The sequence below is a fragment of the Lissotriton helveticus genome, chromosome 4_1 (genome assembly GCF_964261635.1).
Source record: "Lissotriton helveticus chromosome 4_1, aLisHel1.1, whole genome shotgun sequence".
Classification (NCBI taxonomy): domain Eukaryota; kingdom Metazoa; phylum Chordata; class Amphibia; order Caudata; family Salamandridae; genus Lissotriton; species Lissotriton helveticus.
In genome coordinates this window covers 754,149,421-754,163,545 of record NC_136063.1, presented here as the reverse complement: position 1 = coordinate 754,163,545, position 14,125 = coordinate 754,149,421, and positions in this window count along the sequence as shown.

Sequence of the window (14,125 nt, the reverse complement as noted above, 5' to 3'; positions counted from 1 at the left end):
TGTACAGCCACTCACATAACCACACACTCACCCATACAGCTACACACCCACTTATTTATTATACAGTTACTCAAACACCCACTCGCTCCCCCATAGAGCCTTCGCAACACAGCCTTTCAATCACCCATACAAACATGTAGTATACCTCAGCCGTGGTGCACCTAGTAAACTAATTTTACTTTTGTAGTAGGTTGGTAGATATGTTTAACAAATATTAACTCTTAAAAACACTTATACTCAATTGATGATGTCATCAGGGATGTCATTTGAGATGTCATCAGTGATGTCACTGACCACGTCATGAGTGATGTAATATGTGAGGTTATGTGAGGGGGCAGGCCTCTGACCAGCTATCAGATATCCTGCTGAGTAAGACTAATAGAAAGTACCAGGAGGGCTTCTTGGTTACCAAGCTCATTTAGCATCCAGGACAACTTTATTCTGCAACCAGTAGTATGCCAGGAGATGTGTTTGCAGAGTAGTGCAGAAAGGGTGTGTGGCCTCTGAAGAACTAACTGTGTGAAACTTGCTGGAGTTAACATGAGGGATACTTGGCCCCAAATACTCTTAATAGCCAATGAGACTTCACCTCCCAAATAGTACGATGCTAGGAGGGGGCATTTGCAGAGTGATGGAGAAAGGACGTCCTTGATGATTGCACAGGTAGTGCCTGTATGATTCTATGAGTGCCATTGCAAAGGACAGACTGCGAATACCGGGTGTTTTTAAGAAAGTGTTAAACACATACATGAATATATTTTACATAAGGTTTCAGTGTAGCTCTTTAGTAAGATACTAATTTAACTTTCCCCTTTGTATTCATTTGTCGAAATAACTAAATCAGAAATCTATTTTCCTCCTTCACAGCAACACCAGAGGTCGCAATGGCATCATTGGTCACAAATACAAATGACAAAGTGAAAAAAAGATATATAGACATATTTTACACAAAGTAAGAGACTAGCTCTTCAGTAAAATATGGGTTTAACTTTATTTTAACAACACATTTATAAAAAAGTGTTAAAAAAAACTCAACATCTGACCTCATAAATAGAACATACCTACCAAACACCTATCAAACTACCCATTGTTACCCAAACTCATGGGGAATTAAAAACTGTTGCCAAACTAGTGCAATGCACATCAGTGGCAGCATCAACAATTGCCGGCCACAAAGTCCCTTTAGAGGTACAGACTTCTACAACACATATGGCTGCAGAGTTTTCAAGTATGGCCACACATTGCTTGAACTGTAGTGTTGTTATAACTATTGGTGAGGAGTGTGTTAGTTATTTGCAATGCTGCCAAAAGTCATACATGGTAATTTTTTCCCCCTTTTATATTTTTGCACATTTCATAAGAGAAGTTTATAGTGAGCAGCAAGAAGGTAAAGCAAAGATGAAGGACCCTTGACTTCAATAGTAGCACAATCACACCGAAGCAGAAAGTCTATTCAAAAGTCCAATCTCAATTTCAAGATTTGGCTCCACATTTTTCCCTGACGATTTTATACTGGATTGTGGAGTTGTAGTGAATGCTGGAGAGAAGTCCATAATGGCCATACGCAATGCTGCAAAGACTAATAAATGTTGATTTTTCTTTTCTACATTAGCAGGCATTTTATTATTTTACAAAATGGGTATCTAACATCTGTGTGTTATTAATTTTATTATCTTCTAATTTATTGTAACACTCCTTACATATAACTTGCTGTATATTCAAGTCAAACTGTACCTCTACAAATAAATACAGAGGTAACTTTGGCCAATTGTCATGATTTACTTTTTCACCTTTTAAAATATGTCAAAAGTCTGTGTTTAAATCTTCTAGTAAGTGCATAGACAACATATACACAAATACTCCATTTTTTTAGACAACACTGTGTTACATTTGGAAATCTCTTCTTTAAAACTATCAACTGTAATAAACATGTCTTGTTCTGCAACTCCTCTTCTTAACAACTCTTCATTTTCCCAAGAATCCTGCTCAGGACCAAATAAACGAAGCTGCACATCACCACAAATCATTTTTACGTCTGCCACACTATAGATACTTTTTTATATATATCAATGGATTGATGACTAATACTAGAAATAATACTACAATTCCCTTTGTATACAGTACACTGACTACGTCTTCCTTTTCTGCAATAAGTTCTTCTACATTTCTAGGTACCATCACCTCTTTTGAGATAGGACTACCATTCTTCATTTCATAACATCATCCTCTTTAATCAATAGTATGAAGTCATTTGTAATCCTGGAGATAGCTTTCTTCATTAAAGAAAGGCTCTGTACAAGAAGCATGTATCCATTCTACACTAAAAACTGTACAACAGTTACTTCTATTCACTATTCATTTATTCTGGTTTTGTCTCCTCATGTACAACACAATTTTGTCAAGAGACTTCATTCTGTTTATCATCAAAATGATAAGCTTCCTCTTCAAAACAAAGGTATTATCAAATACTCTCTCAACCCTTCTTTCTGTTTCACTGCATCTCTGCTCCTTCTCCTCCTTCTACATTTTTTTCAATTTAACACTAAATGTACAAGTCCGTAACTGTGCAATCATTATAACATTTGCCCAAAACCTATGCAGCTATCTAAACACCTACTGACAACCCATGCAGTCCTTGCATACTGAGGCATACGCGTGCACTGATGAAACACTCAGGCTCTACTCATGCACTCATGTAATACATAGAGAGCACCATTGTAGTAAACCTATCACCCATCCAGTACCTACAACATTTACAAAACATTCAAAGCACAAATCATTTTGTGAATATCATACCTAAATCATTTCTTAAATACTATTTCTGCTTCTGAAACATATATTCAGCATATCTCAAACAAAAGTTACACTTGAAATGAAGCTAGCACAAAAACCCTCAAAGCATTCTGCACTATTAATACTTCTCAATTAAAAAAACAACATGTTTAAAGTAAAACACTACCCTCAATATATACATGACATATTAATCATCCTTACTGAACATAGATCACCATGTAAATATATATGCAATTCCTTAATAGATGTACACCTTCAAGCCATCTTTCCCAAAATATATACAACTCTGCATCTTTAAGTAAAGTCAAAAGTCCCACCGTCTATATAGCTATGTGCAAGCACAAACACATATCTCACCATCTAAGCATATGCAAAGCGGTCATATAGGTTAAAAACCACAATGACACACACTTCCCAATACATACGTAACAAGTATTACTCCTTTCTAATTCGTATTTTATTTCTCATGACACTAATACGGTTTAATAATGTTACTAAAAGTGCTACAAATCCCAGAATATAAGTAACATATGTATCTATTCTGCACATTATATTTAGACATTTAAAACATTCTTAGTCCCTCATTGCAACTTTCCACAGGACTGTACTGTTATTTTTCAATAAAATACACAATGTAATAAAGAGGCACTAATGATTTTTCTCTTCCTTCCCAAAACATTCACCACTAACCTCTTAAGACTTAAACACATAATAGATACATTTAATCTCATATATTTGTTCTCATCACTGTAATACCCCTCTTAATCAAACTTCCATATACATCTTCATTTCTAATGTCTATTCTATTTTCTTAATAATGACAACGTTGTATTCATACCAGTGAATTCAGTTTGTAGATTATATTGTTGTTCAGCTCTTTCTGGAAAGTTTTGACACTGTTAAGATTTGTAAAATCTAAGCACAAAAATGGTACACCACTCTCATACAAAGCAACTCTAAAATGGAACCCCTTCAACGTTCCACTCAATCATCATGAGCAAGGCACCAAAAGAAATCATGTCTTTCATTTTAGACTACTGCATCTCCACTTCTGAATGGCTAGCATCTGTTAACCATTTCCCTCTCTTTCAAAATGGATTTCCTGTCCGCGTGTTTTTTTTACGATGTGTTTGCGATCATCGGAGTTCAAACCTATATCTCCCTTCATTTTTGTGAAATGTAACTACTACACAACAGTTTATTACATAGTAACTTTAAAAAAACAACTCTGGGGCAGATTTACGAGTTCTGGCGCATCTCTGCAAATCAGCAGGGGTGTGCCAGAATAGATGTGACACGCAATTCCCTCCCTGCCCCACCACAAATGTGTCGCATTTACAATGCGGTGCTCCGTGGTGCAAGGATAGGGCGATGCGTGTCACATCCTGTGGAGTAAGGGCAGCGCATTGCTGGAGTTGTGTCGCAAGCGCGACGCAGCTCCAGCAATGCTCAGGGGCTCCCTATGCCTAACATGTTGCGTCACTCCCTGCACCTGCTTCAAGCAGGCGCAGGGTTTTGATGTAGCATGGACGTAAAAGTGACTCAGTGAAATCTTGAAGATTTCACTGAGTCACTTTTACGAGGCGTTCCTACGACGGAATGCCCACCCTGCGCAGGAACGCCCACATGAAACCTAACGTAGGTTTCATGTGGCGCAGGGCTTTACAACATGACGCATCTCCTTAGATGCATTACGTTGTAAATAAGGCGCATGGTTTAGGGGCGTGGCTTGGATGCCGAGGAGGTAGGCTGCGTGAGCTCGGAGCTCCGTGCCCGATCCCGGATAATATCCTGATAATTCATTTGAACCCCGAGATAAAGAACATAATCCGATACTGGACGATACTGCGGAGGGTCCGGAACCCACGGAGGGCGACACCGAGCCTTCCCACAGCAGTAACTCGACTCTGAAAGCTAAACTTGGCCGGGAAGTCGCGGACCCCAAAATGGCGGCGAGGGCAGGAGATAGCTAGAGACGGAGACGTCTGCTCGGAGACCCACCGCAGATCATTCCTAACCACGCTAGAGGTGTTGGTGGCTGCATCGCGCCCCTCCCCGGGTGCCAGTTGGACAATAGGCGCGCCCTTGGACGGTGGTTGAGGACCGTCTCAGGCTTGGGGCAATAGCGGTGCGACAGTGACCCGGAGGAAAGGACCCCGGCCCTCTAGCGCGACTGGCGCGGGCTGGGCCGCGGACACTTGGTGCTGCCTGCTTCTTGGTGACATTTCTGGGCCTGAGCACTAGGCCGGAGATCGGTGCCCGGCGACGTTCGGAGGAAGACCTGGTGCGCACTTGCAGACCGTCACCCGTCCAGGCCCCAATGGGGAAACCGAAGGGGAAGAGTGATGGCGTGACTGACGCTGAGACGGCGGACGGAGCGGAGAGGGACCAAGCGGCGTTACAGCGGATGCAGGACCGTATCTTGGAAGCCATCGCTACCACGAAGGATGCCCTGCAGCGAGATATAGCTCAGGTGGCGACGGGCTTGGGTCTCTTGAAGGCCGACCACGACAAACTGAAGGACAGGGTGAAATCTGTGGAATCTACGATCAAAGACTTGGCCCCGGCCCAGGCAACGGTAAAGGCCCAGATGGCCGACGTGATGGACCGTCTGAAGGTGTTAGAAAGGAGGGCCGAGGATGCGGAAAACAGGAACAGGCGCAACAACGTACGCCTGGTGGGCCTGCCGGAGAAAATTGAGGGCGACGACATGGTGGGCTATTTAGATAACTGGCTGAGGACGGAGGTGGCGCCTGAAGGTCTGTCCCCCTTCTTCTCCCTGGAGCGGGCGCATAGAGTTCCGGCGCGTCCGCCAGCATTGGGCCTTCCACCTCGCCCGGTGGTGTTCAAATTGCTCCATTACCGGGACAGGGACTGGCTTCTGCAGAGGGCGAGAGAGGCAGGGCCCTTCCAAGTGGAAAATAGCAGAGTCACCATGTTCCCGGACTACACATTTGAGACTCAGCGACTCCGGGCAAACTTCCTGTCCCTCAAGCGGGAGCTCCGCCAGGAAGGCATCAAGTACTCCCTGTTTTTCCCTGCCAAGCTCAGAGTGGTGGTGGATGAAAAATCTTTATTCTTCACGTCTTCCGCGGACGCATGGGAATGGTGGGACACTTATAAGGCTGGTACGGACGGTGCTAAGGCCAGGGAGGAAGAGGCTAAGATGGACAGGCCGATCAGGCAATCGCAACGGATCAGGAGGAACCGCAAGAGGACCGGGAAACCATCGATGTCGCAGACGGAGGCGGAGAGGCAGGCGGCCCTGCAGGCGGTGGTGGACTTATCCAGAGCCGCCAGAACTCAGTCTGAGAAGGGTACGGATTCGCAGGCCCCGGGCACGGGCTCAGAGACAGGGCAATCGGAATTTGGCGGAGCCCGGGGCCCTAGTGTGACGCCGCAGACCTCGGGAGAAATCCTGGAGGCGTGCTGAACTGGTTTGGCGGAATGGAATAGCTGGTTGGACACCGGGGCGATGGACCCGCATCGGATGTTGACTGAGGTTTTGGGGGGCTGTAATGTGGGGATTGTGGGATGGAGACCGCGGGGCTGATTTGTTGGAGGTTTTCTAGCATTGAGCCGCGCCTTACTGGCCCCTAAGGTCATCGCAGTGGAGACTGCGAACATTACCACCTTTCCTTGAGGGGTGGTCGGGAGTGTTGGTTTGGATGGGGGTACTTCCAGCTGTGGGGGGGCCTGTCCTGGGGGGGTGGGAGTTGCGAGCGGTTGGGGTTGCTCGGGGGGTTGTAGTTCTTGGAGGGGTATGGCTTCCTGTTTGGGGGGGATGGGGGGGAGGGCCCGTGGTCGCGGGATTTATACGACCACTGTTCTTTACTGTTTGGTCCGGTTGTGTAGGGGGGAATGGCTAGTACCGGAGCGTTGAAATGTGTGACCTGGAATGTGCGGGGTATGCAGTCCATGACGCGCAGACATAAGATTCAGGCGTACCTCAAACGTAGGGGGGTTCACATAGCGTTCCTGCAGGAGACGCACCTAAATAAGCAAGAGGGGGCGGCTCTCCAAAGGCGCTGGAGGGGGCAGTTATTCTATACGACATTCTCGGCATTTGCGAGGGGGACTTTGATCTGGATACGGGCGGGGGTCCCCTTCCAGGTATCGAAGTCGTCGATAGACCCAGAGGGCAGGTATGTGGCGGTGGAGGGAAGGCTGAGAGGCAGGATGATTTCTCTCTGTAATGTGTATGCTCCTAATGTAGATCTGCCTGCTTTCTTGTCTACCATATCGGGCAAATTGGCGGGTTATTTGGCGGGGCCGGTCCTTTTGGGGGGAGACTTCAACTCAGTTGAGGATGTGCTACTAGATAGATCCCATCCCCCGCTGCGCGCGTCCCCGGCACATAGGATCGCCAAGCGTAGAATGGAATGGCAGGAGAGCTGGGCCCTTACGGATGCATGGAGGGCGTTGCACCCCACCATTAGGGACTACTCCTTTCACTCGCACCTACATGATTTGCATGTGAGGCTGGATGCGTTTCTTTGTGCGGAATGTGTGCTCCCAGCGGTGGGAGGGGCGGAATACTTGGCCAGGACGATATCGGGCCACAACCCCTTGTTGATGTCTCTGGAATGGATGGTGACTGTTAACTGCGTGCCAACCTGGCGCCTGCAACCTGATACCCTGGACGACCTGTTGTTCAGGGAGGCCCTGAGTGAACGTATTGAGGGGTACTTTGAGGAGAACGGTGGCTCGGCTTCCACGAGGGCGGTTGAATGGGACACTTTCAAGGTGGTGGTGCGGGGACACTGTATTGGGCACACGGCGGGAGCGCGAAAGACTCTGTTGGATGATTTAGACAAGGCTGAGACGCGGCTGAGAGATTTTGAGAGGAGGCGCCCGAATCACCCTGAACTGCAGGAGGGGCTTAGCGGGGCGCGAGAAGGGATGGCGGTGGAGCTGGAGCGGCTGCGTAGCTTCGACCATAAGGCGTACGTGACGAGGGCGCATGCGGAAGGTGATAAGGCGGGGGCGATGTTGGCTTGGCTTGCTAACCCTATCCGGGGGGGAGGGCCGATCATGAGGATCCAGGAACCAGGGGAGGAGCCTTGCCACTCCCAACCCGGGATCCTGAACAAGTTCCGAGCTTATTATGAAGGGCTTTATCTGAGTGGTGAAACGGGTGGGACGGATGAGCTTGAGGAGTTTTTAGACGGGTTGGAGTTGCCACGAGTGGAGGACTCGGAGGCAGAAGAATTAGGACGGCCCATCTCCCTCGGAGAAATAGGCTGTGCTGTAAAACAGATGGCTAGAAACAAGACCCCGGGCCTCGACGGTCTACCGATCGAATTTTATGGCAAATTCCTAGAACGTCTTGCTCCACGGCTGCGCGAGGTATATAATGAGGCGCAGGAGATAGGCCGACTCCCGGGCTCTATGCGCGAGGCCCTCATGATTCCACTATTAAAGCCGGGCAGGGAGAGTGCGGCACTGTCCTCGTATCGTCCGTTATCTATGTTGACGACGGACTATAAGATCCTCAGTAAAATTCTGGCCAACAGACTACTAGTGCACATGACGAGCCTGGTTCATGGTGACCAGTGCGGTTTCATACCAACGCGCAATACCACTCATAACATCCGTAGACTCACGAGACTGATGGGTGCGGAGTGGCCGGACACCGTCTCCCCATTTGTCCTATCCATCGACATTGAGAAGGCATTTGACAGCCTCGAATGGGGGTATCTGTATGAGGTGATGCGTCGCTTTGGGTTGGGTGACGGTTATATACGGTGGACCAAGGTACTCTACACTGAGGCGGTAGCTAGGGTCCGGGTGGGTGCACTGATCTCGAGCCAATACCCGATTAGGCGTGGTACTAGACAGGGTTGCTCCCTGTCCCCGCTGCTGTTTGCGTTGGCAATGGAACCCTTCGCTGCGGTAGCCAGACTGGGCCGCCACTATGCAGGCCTGTCTTTTAGGGGGAGGCCACACCTCATATCCCTATATGCGGATGACTTGTTGATGTTTTTGGCCGATGCCGGCGCCGACCTTCAGGGGGCGCGGAAGCTACTGGTGCAGTTCGGTGGGCTGTCGGGACTGAGGGTCAACTGGCCCAAATCCTGTCTGTTTCCCCTGAGGTCGGGAGAGCTGTGTCCACTCACTGCTCAGGAACTCCGTTGGGAGCCGCGCTGCCTACATTATCTAGGGGTTTATGTTTACCACACCCCATCCGACCTGCTAGAAGGCAATATAATTCGCTGTATTAACGCCTTGCGTGGGTCTATGGACTTCTGGGCGTCTCTACCGCTCTCCCTGGCTGGTAGAATTTCCCTGCTTAAAATGGTAGCTCTACCCAGGCTACTATATTATTTTAGGACACTGCCGGTATGGATCCCGAGTTCGATTTTCAAACGTCTGAGGTCACTGGTTATAGCGTTCCTGTGGGGCACGGGTAGGAGACGCATAGCGCTCGATACGCTGTTGCGCCCCAAAGATGAGGGAGGTATGGCAGTGCCCGACTTCGAGGGCTATTACCTCGCCGCGCAGCTGCAGACTTTTACTCAGGAAGTGGCTAGAGCGTATAGAGGCCCCGAAGACATGAGAGCCGTAGGCACCCCACGACACGTTCTAGCTTATATTACGCTACACCAGAAACTCCGAGTGGGAGACCTGACGACGGAGGAACGGACTTTCCGTCTATGTTGGGATCGAGCCCGTAAACGGGCGGGTGTCCGCCTTATGTATGCCCCCGAAATACCGCTGGGAATGGTCACTGCCCTCCCACATGGAGGTGATTGGTCACGCTTGTTAGAGTGGGAGGAGGCGGGAGTGCACGTGCTCGGAGACCTCTACGAAGATGGGGTGTTACTCCCATTTCAGGACCTGCAGGAGAGATTTGACCTACCGAGGGGCGACTACCTGCTGCACGCGGCAGTCACGGGCGCCATGCGAGCCCATTGGGGGGATGGGCTGAAAGAACCGGGCACCGCGATGGCCTGCCAGTACGCCATGATGGCAGCCGGAACCTTTAAGGCCGTCACGTGCCTGTACTCGAGAATGCAGCGGGAGGCCCTACAGCCTTTAGCAGCTCTAAAAGCCAAGTGGGAGCTGGACCTCCAGATGGAGATACCAGACACGACCTGGGGCCAACTGCTGAGGAGGGCGCGGAAGAGCTCGAGGAATGCAAGGTTTCAATTGATCCACTTTTATGTTGTCCACAGGGCGTATCTCACGCCCGGGAAACTCCGCCAGTACTTTGGGACGACCGACGCTGCTTGCCCCAGGTGTACTACAGCGGGGGCGGACCTATGTCATATGCTATGGGACTGCCCTACGTTGGGCGACTATTGGCAGGAAGTTGGGCGGGCCCTTAACGGCGCGACGGACAGGAATATCCACTATACCAAAGCTGTTGGCATCCTTCACTGGTTCCCACACACACCTAGGAATACGCTGTCGAGTAAATTCATAGACTTAGGGCTTATCTTAGCCAAGCGGGAGATCACACGTAATTGGAAGTCCAAAGTGGGGCGCACGTATAAAAGATGGTATGGGGAGTGTCTGAGATGGACCGCATGTGATAGTACCTTACGATACCAGATGGCTTGGAGGTCGAATGACGAGAAAGCGCTGGAAAGGGCGACTGCATGGGAGGTGATGGTGCAGGCGCTCAGGGATGTGGACGATGGGGGGCAGGAAGGCGAAAGCGAACTAGATGGAGCGGACCCTGACACTACACAGGAGAACACATCTTAGTGAATGTTTGCTTCCTCCTTGACACACCGGGCACTAATGCATGGTTACCCAAGCGCAACGCGACCACGGGGGAGGGCGGGTAGGAAGCTAGATTGGAGGGTTGTTGGGGTACCGAAATTAAGAGTGGTGGGGGGGAGTAAATTGCGAAAGCATTCCAGGGATGTATGCACAATGAAGAGGTCAGACACTGTAAAAGGAACGGAACCAGAATGGTTATGGAGCCACACATTTCAAGAGCGGGATGACTTCCCCGGATGGAGAACAATTGTCTTTAATGATGTCGGCTCTTGTCATGCTACTGTTGATGCATACCCTGTCTGTACATTTATACTGGTGATGCAATAAAAATGATGTTATAAAAAAAAAATAAGGCGCATGGTTTACGCCGCTGCTGCATCACAGAAGTGACGCAACGGCAGCGTAAATGTGGCGCATGGGGCTTGTAAATCTGCCCCTCTGTCTCTTTAACACCCTTCCCCAATACAGTCTTAGCTCAGTGTGCCTAGCAACCCAGTGGAACCATTCGGTCAAAGGTTTGCAGCACATTCTGAAAGGAACATGCTACTTCCAAATGAGATACAGCAGGTGTGGTTTACTCCACAGATTCAGAAGCATGTCAATGTCTATATTATATTTCTTTTTTAAAACAACAGCCAATTATAAGACTTTTTTTCTGAACCATCCAACACACTACCTAATTTTATTCACTTTCATGCTGACAGCATCCAATGAAATATATATTTTTTAGTTTAAAAAATATCTCTTTTTTAACTGCTTTTCCTTTGGAATACTACCTCATTCAGCTCCAGCCTTCACTTGACTACTATTGCTCCTTCACTTCAACATGCTCAGAGTGTGGATTGTGGGCCACAGCTATATCTTTTGGACTAAAGAGGTTGCAAAAAAGAGAGGTATTGACAGTGACTTGGGTTTGCCAAATGTGCAGATTACTTGGTTTTGGGAGAGTGGGTTAAAGTTTCATCACAGTTACTGGCTTTGGTTAAATCCATTGTGGATTCCCAAACTCCTCACCTCATAATTGTGCACTGTGGTGACAATGACCTAGGCACACTGACTGGGGTAGGGCTGGAAATCCTAATGAAAGAAACCTTTGCAGAACTGACGTCGCTTTACACTGATACTGTCTTGGTGTGTTCTAATATATGCCAAATACAGAAATGGAAGTTATCAAATCAGTTCTATCCACAGATTGACAAAGCCAAGAATCATGTTAATAAAATGGTTTCTGCATTCCTCAGAGACCATCACATCTACAACAAAAATCTGCGTTTTGACATGCATAGAATTTATAGAAAAGATGGAGTGCACTTTACAGATAAAGGCAACAGGGTGTTTCTAAGTAACATGAAACTCTGCATTTGGTCTTATTTGATACACACAACCAACACAACTGCTCTTGTCAGAGCCACCCTAGTATCCAAAATATTGTAATGTAGTCATTCAATGGCCACCAACACGTCCAAAAATCATATGTAAAAAAATCTATTCTGAATATTGCCCTACACATGTTCCTATATACATTTATTTATTTATTTATTTATTTATTTAACTTGTAACGCGCAACAGCTACCCGCAGTGGGTTTCCTGGCACTAGGGATAGACTCAAGAAGAAAAAAGTATCAGGTAATATCAAGCAGACCAGGACAACGGGCAGATCACTCAAAAAGCAAGGTCTTAAGTCTCTTCTGGAACCGCAGTAAGTTGTTCTCCAATTTTAGAGCAACTGGTAAAGCGTTCCAGAGCTTGGGACCTAGATGAGCGAAGGACCGCCCACCCATTCTGGCAAGTTTGAATCTTGGGATAATAAAGTCTCCATACCCAGAAGATCTAAGGGTTCGATGAGTCCTGTATGGTTGAACTAAGTTCTGTAGGTATTTAGGGGCTGTGCCCTGCCTAATCTTGAACAGATAGCATAGGGCTTTAAATTTAATCCGGCTTGAGATTTTAAGCCAGTGTAAGTCACGCAGAGCAGAAGATGCTGAAGTTCTCCTAGGAACCTTCCGAAGTAGACGGGCAGCCGCATTGTGAACTACCTGAAGAATCTTAATGGTTGCAGCAGCAGCTCCCAAATAGAGAACATTACCGTAGTCCAGGCGGGAAACAACCAACGCCTGGACAACAGTTCTCTGAGTGGATAGGGGCGGCATCCATAACATTTTCTGGAGCCATCTTAAGGTGGAAAAACAGATCGCAGCAACCTTTGTAGCCTGCTGCCTCATAAATAACTTGTCATCAACAAGGAAACCAAGGTTGCGAATACTTATTTCAAAGCATGTTTCAACTCATATTGTTGTACTAACTTTCTTTAAAACCATCTTTCAGACCTATTTCCTGTTTTCGCTGTTATTCGGGATGTCATGATGGCGTCATTATCCATGACAATTACGCCTTTGCCATAAAGTGAAAACACAGATATGGATAAATATTACAGTATTTTAAACACTATGGGTTTATTACTGTACACATCAAACTCATGTGTTTCTAGTGTATTTCTAGAGCAACAATCTCTAAAATATATGTTCCGTTTTCACGGTGAGGCTGGAGATCACGATGACATCAGTAATCGTGATCCCCACAGTAACATCGCGAAAGCAGAAAGCAAAAATAGGAATTCAATAGCCACCACCACATAAAAAAATGATTACTATATAGTTAATTTCAACCATCACAGTAGATAATTCACTATATAAATAACACTATAAAAACATTTTTCAATATCTCAATATCTAAAATTTTTTTATTAATGATTCACTGATATATATTATTTATATTTTTACCAATATTCACTATGACATTGATAGTCGCTATGTCTCCATGATGGTACACAGGGCCACGCTGGCACTCGCGTCATCGTCGTGAATGTCGCGCACAATTAAAAAAGCTATTTTGGAATGGAACTTGTGTCACTAGCACCTCCATTTCTCAACAATGGGGTCGGAAAACATCCATGAAACAGACATAGAATTTCTAGATGTTCTTATTAAAATTCAAGGACAAAGTGTAACTACAAGCTTATTTGGAAAACAAACAGCGGGCAACAGCATTTTGAGTGCTCAGAGTGCCCATCCCCGAAACCTAGTTGACAGTATACCCTATGGGGAACTCTTACGTCAAAAAGAAACTGCAGCACCACAGATGCATATGAGAAAAAAAAATGTGATGTGTAGCCGCTTTAAAGAGCGAGGGTACAAATGGTCCACAATTAAGAATGCTTGTAAAAGAGCAGATGCGACTGTTAGGAATGAATTATTGAATCCAAATCAAACAGTAACTGATGAAGAGAAGGTCAGATTTATAACAACCTTTTCAGGCCAAGTGAGAGACATTAGAACTATTTTCAAGAAACATTGGCATGATCTTCTAATGGATCAGCGTCTGAAACCCCACTTAAGTGCTAACCCTCAGATCACGTTTAGAAGAGGTAAATCTCTAAAAGATGATCTGAGTAGAAATTATGTGACAAGCAAGACAGTGAGCAAAGGAACTGCAGGCTTTAAATGCTGTAGAAACTGCAAAACCTGCAAAAAAAGTGTGGATTTTGAATCCCTAATAATTGCCAGTTCTGGAAGAGAGTTTGTGATCTGGAAACCCCTGACTT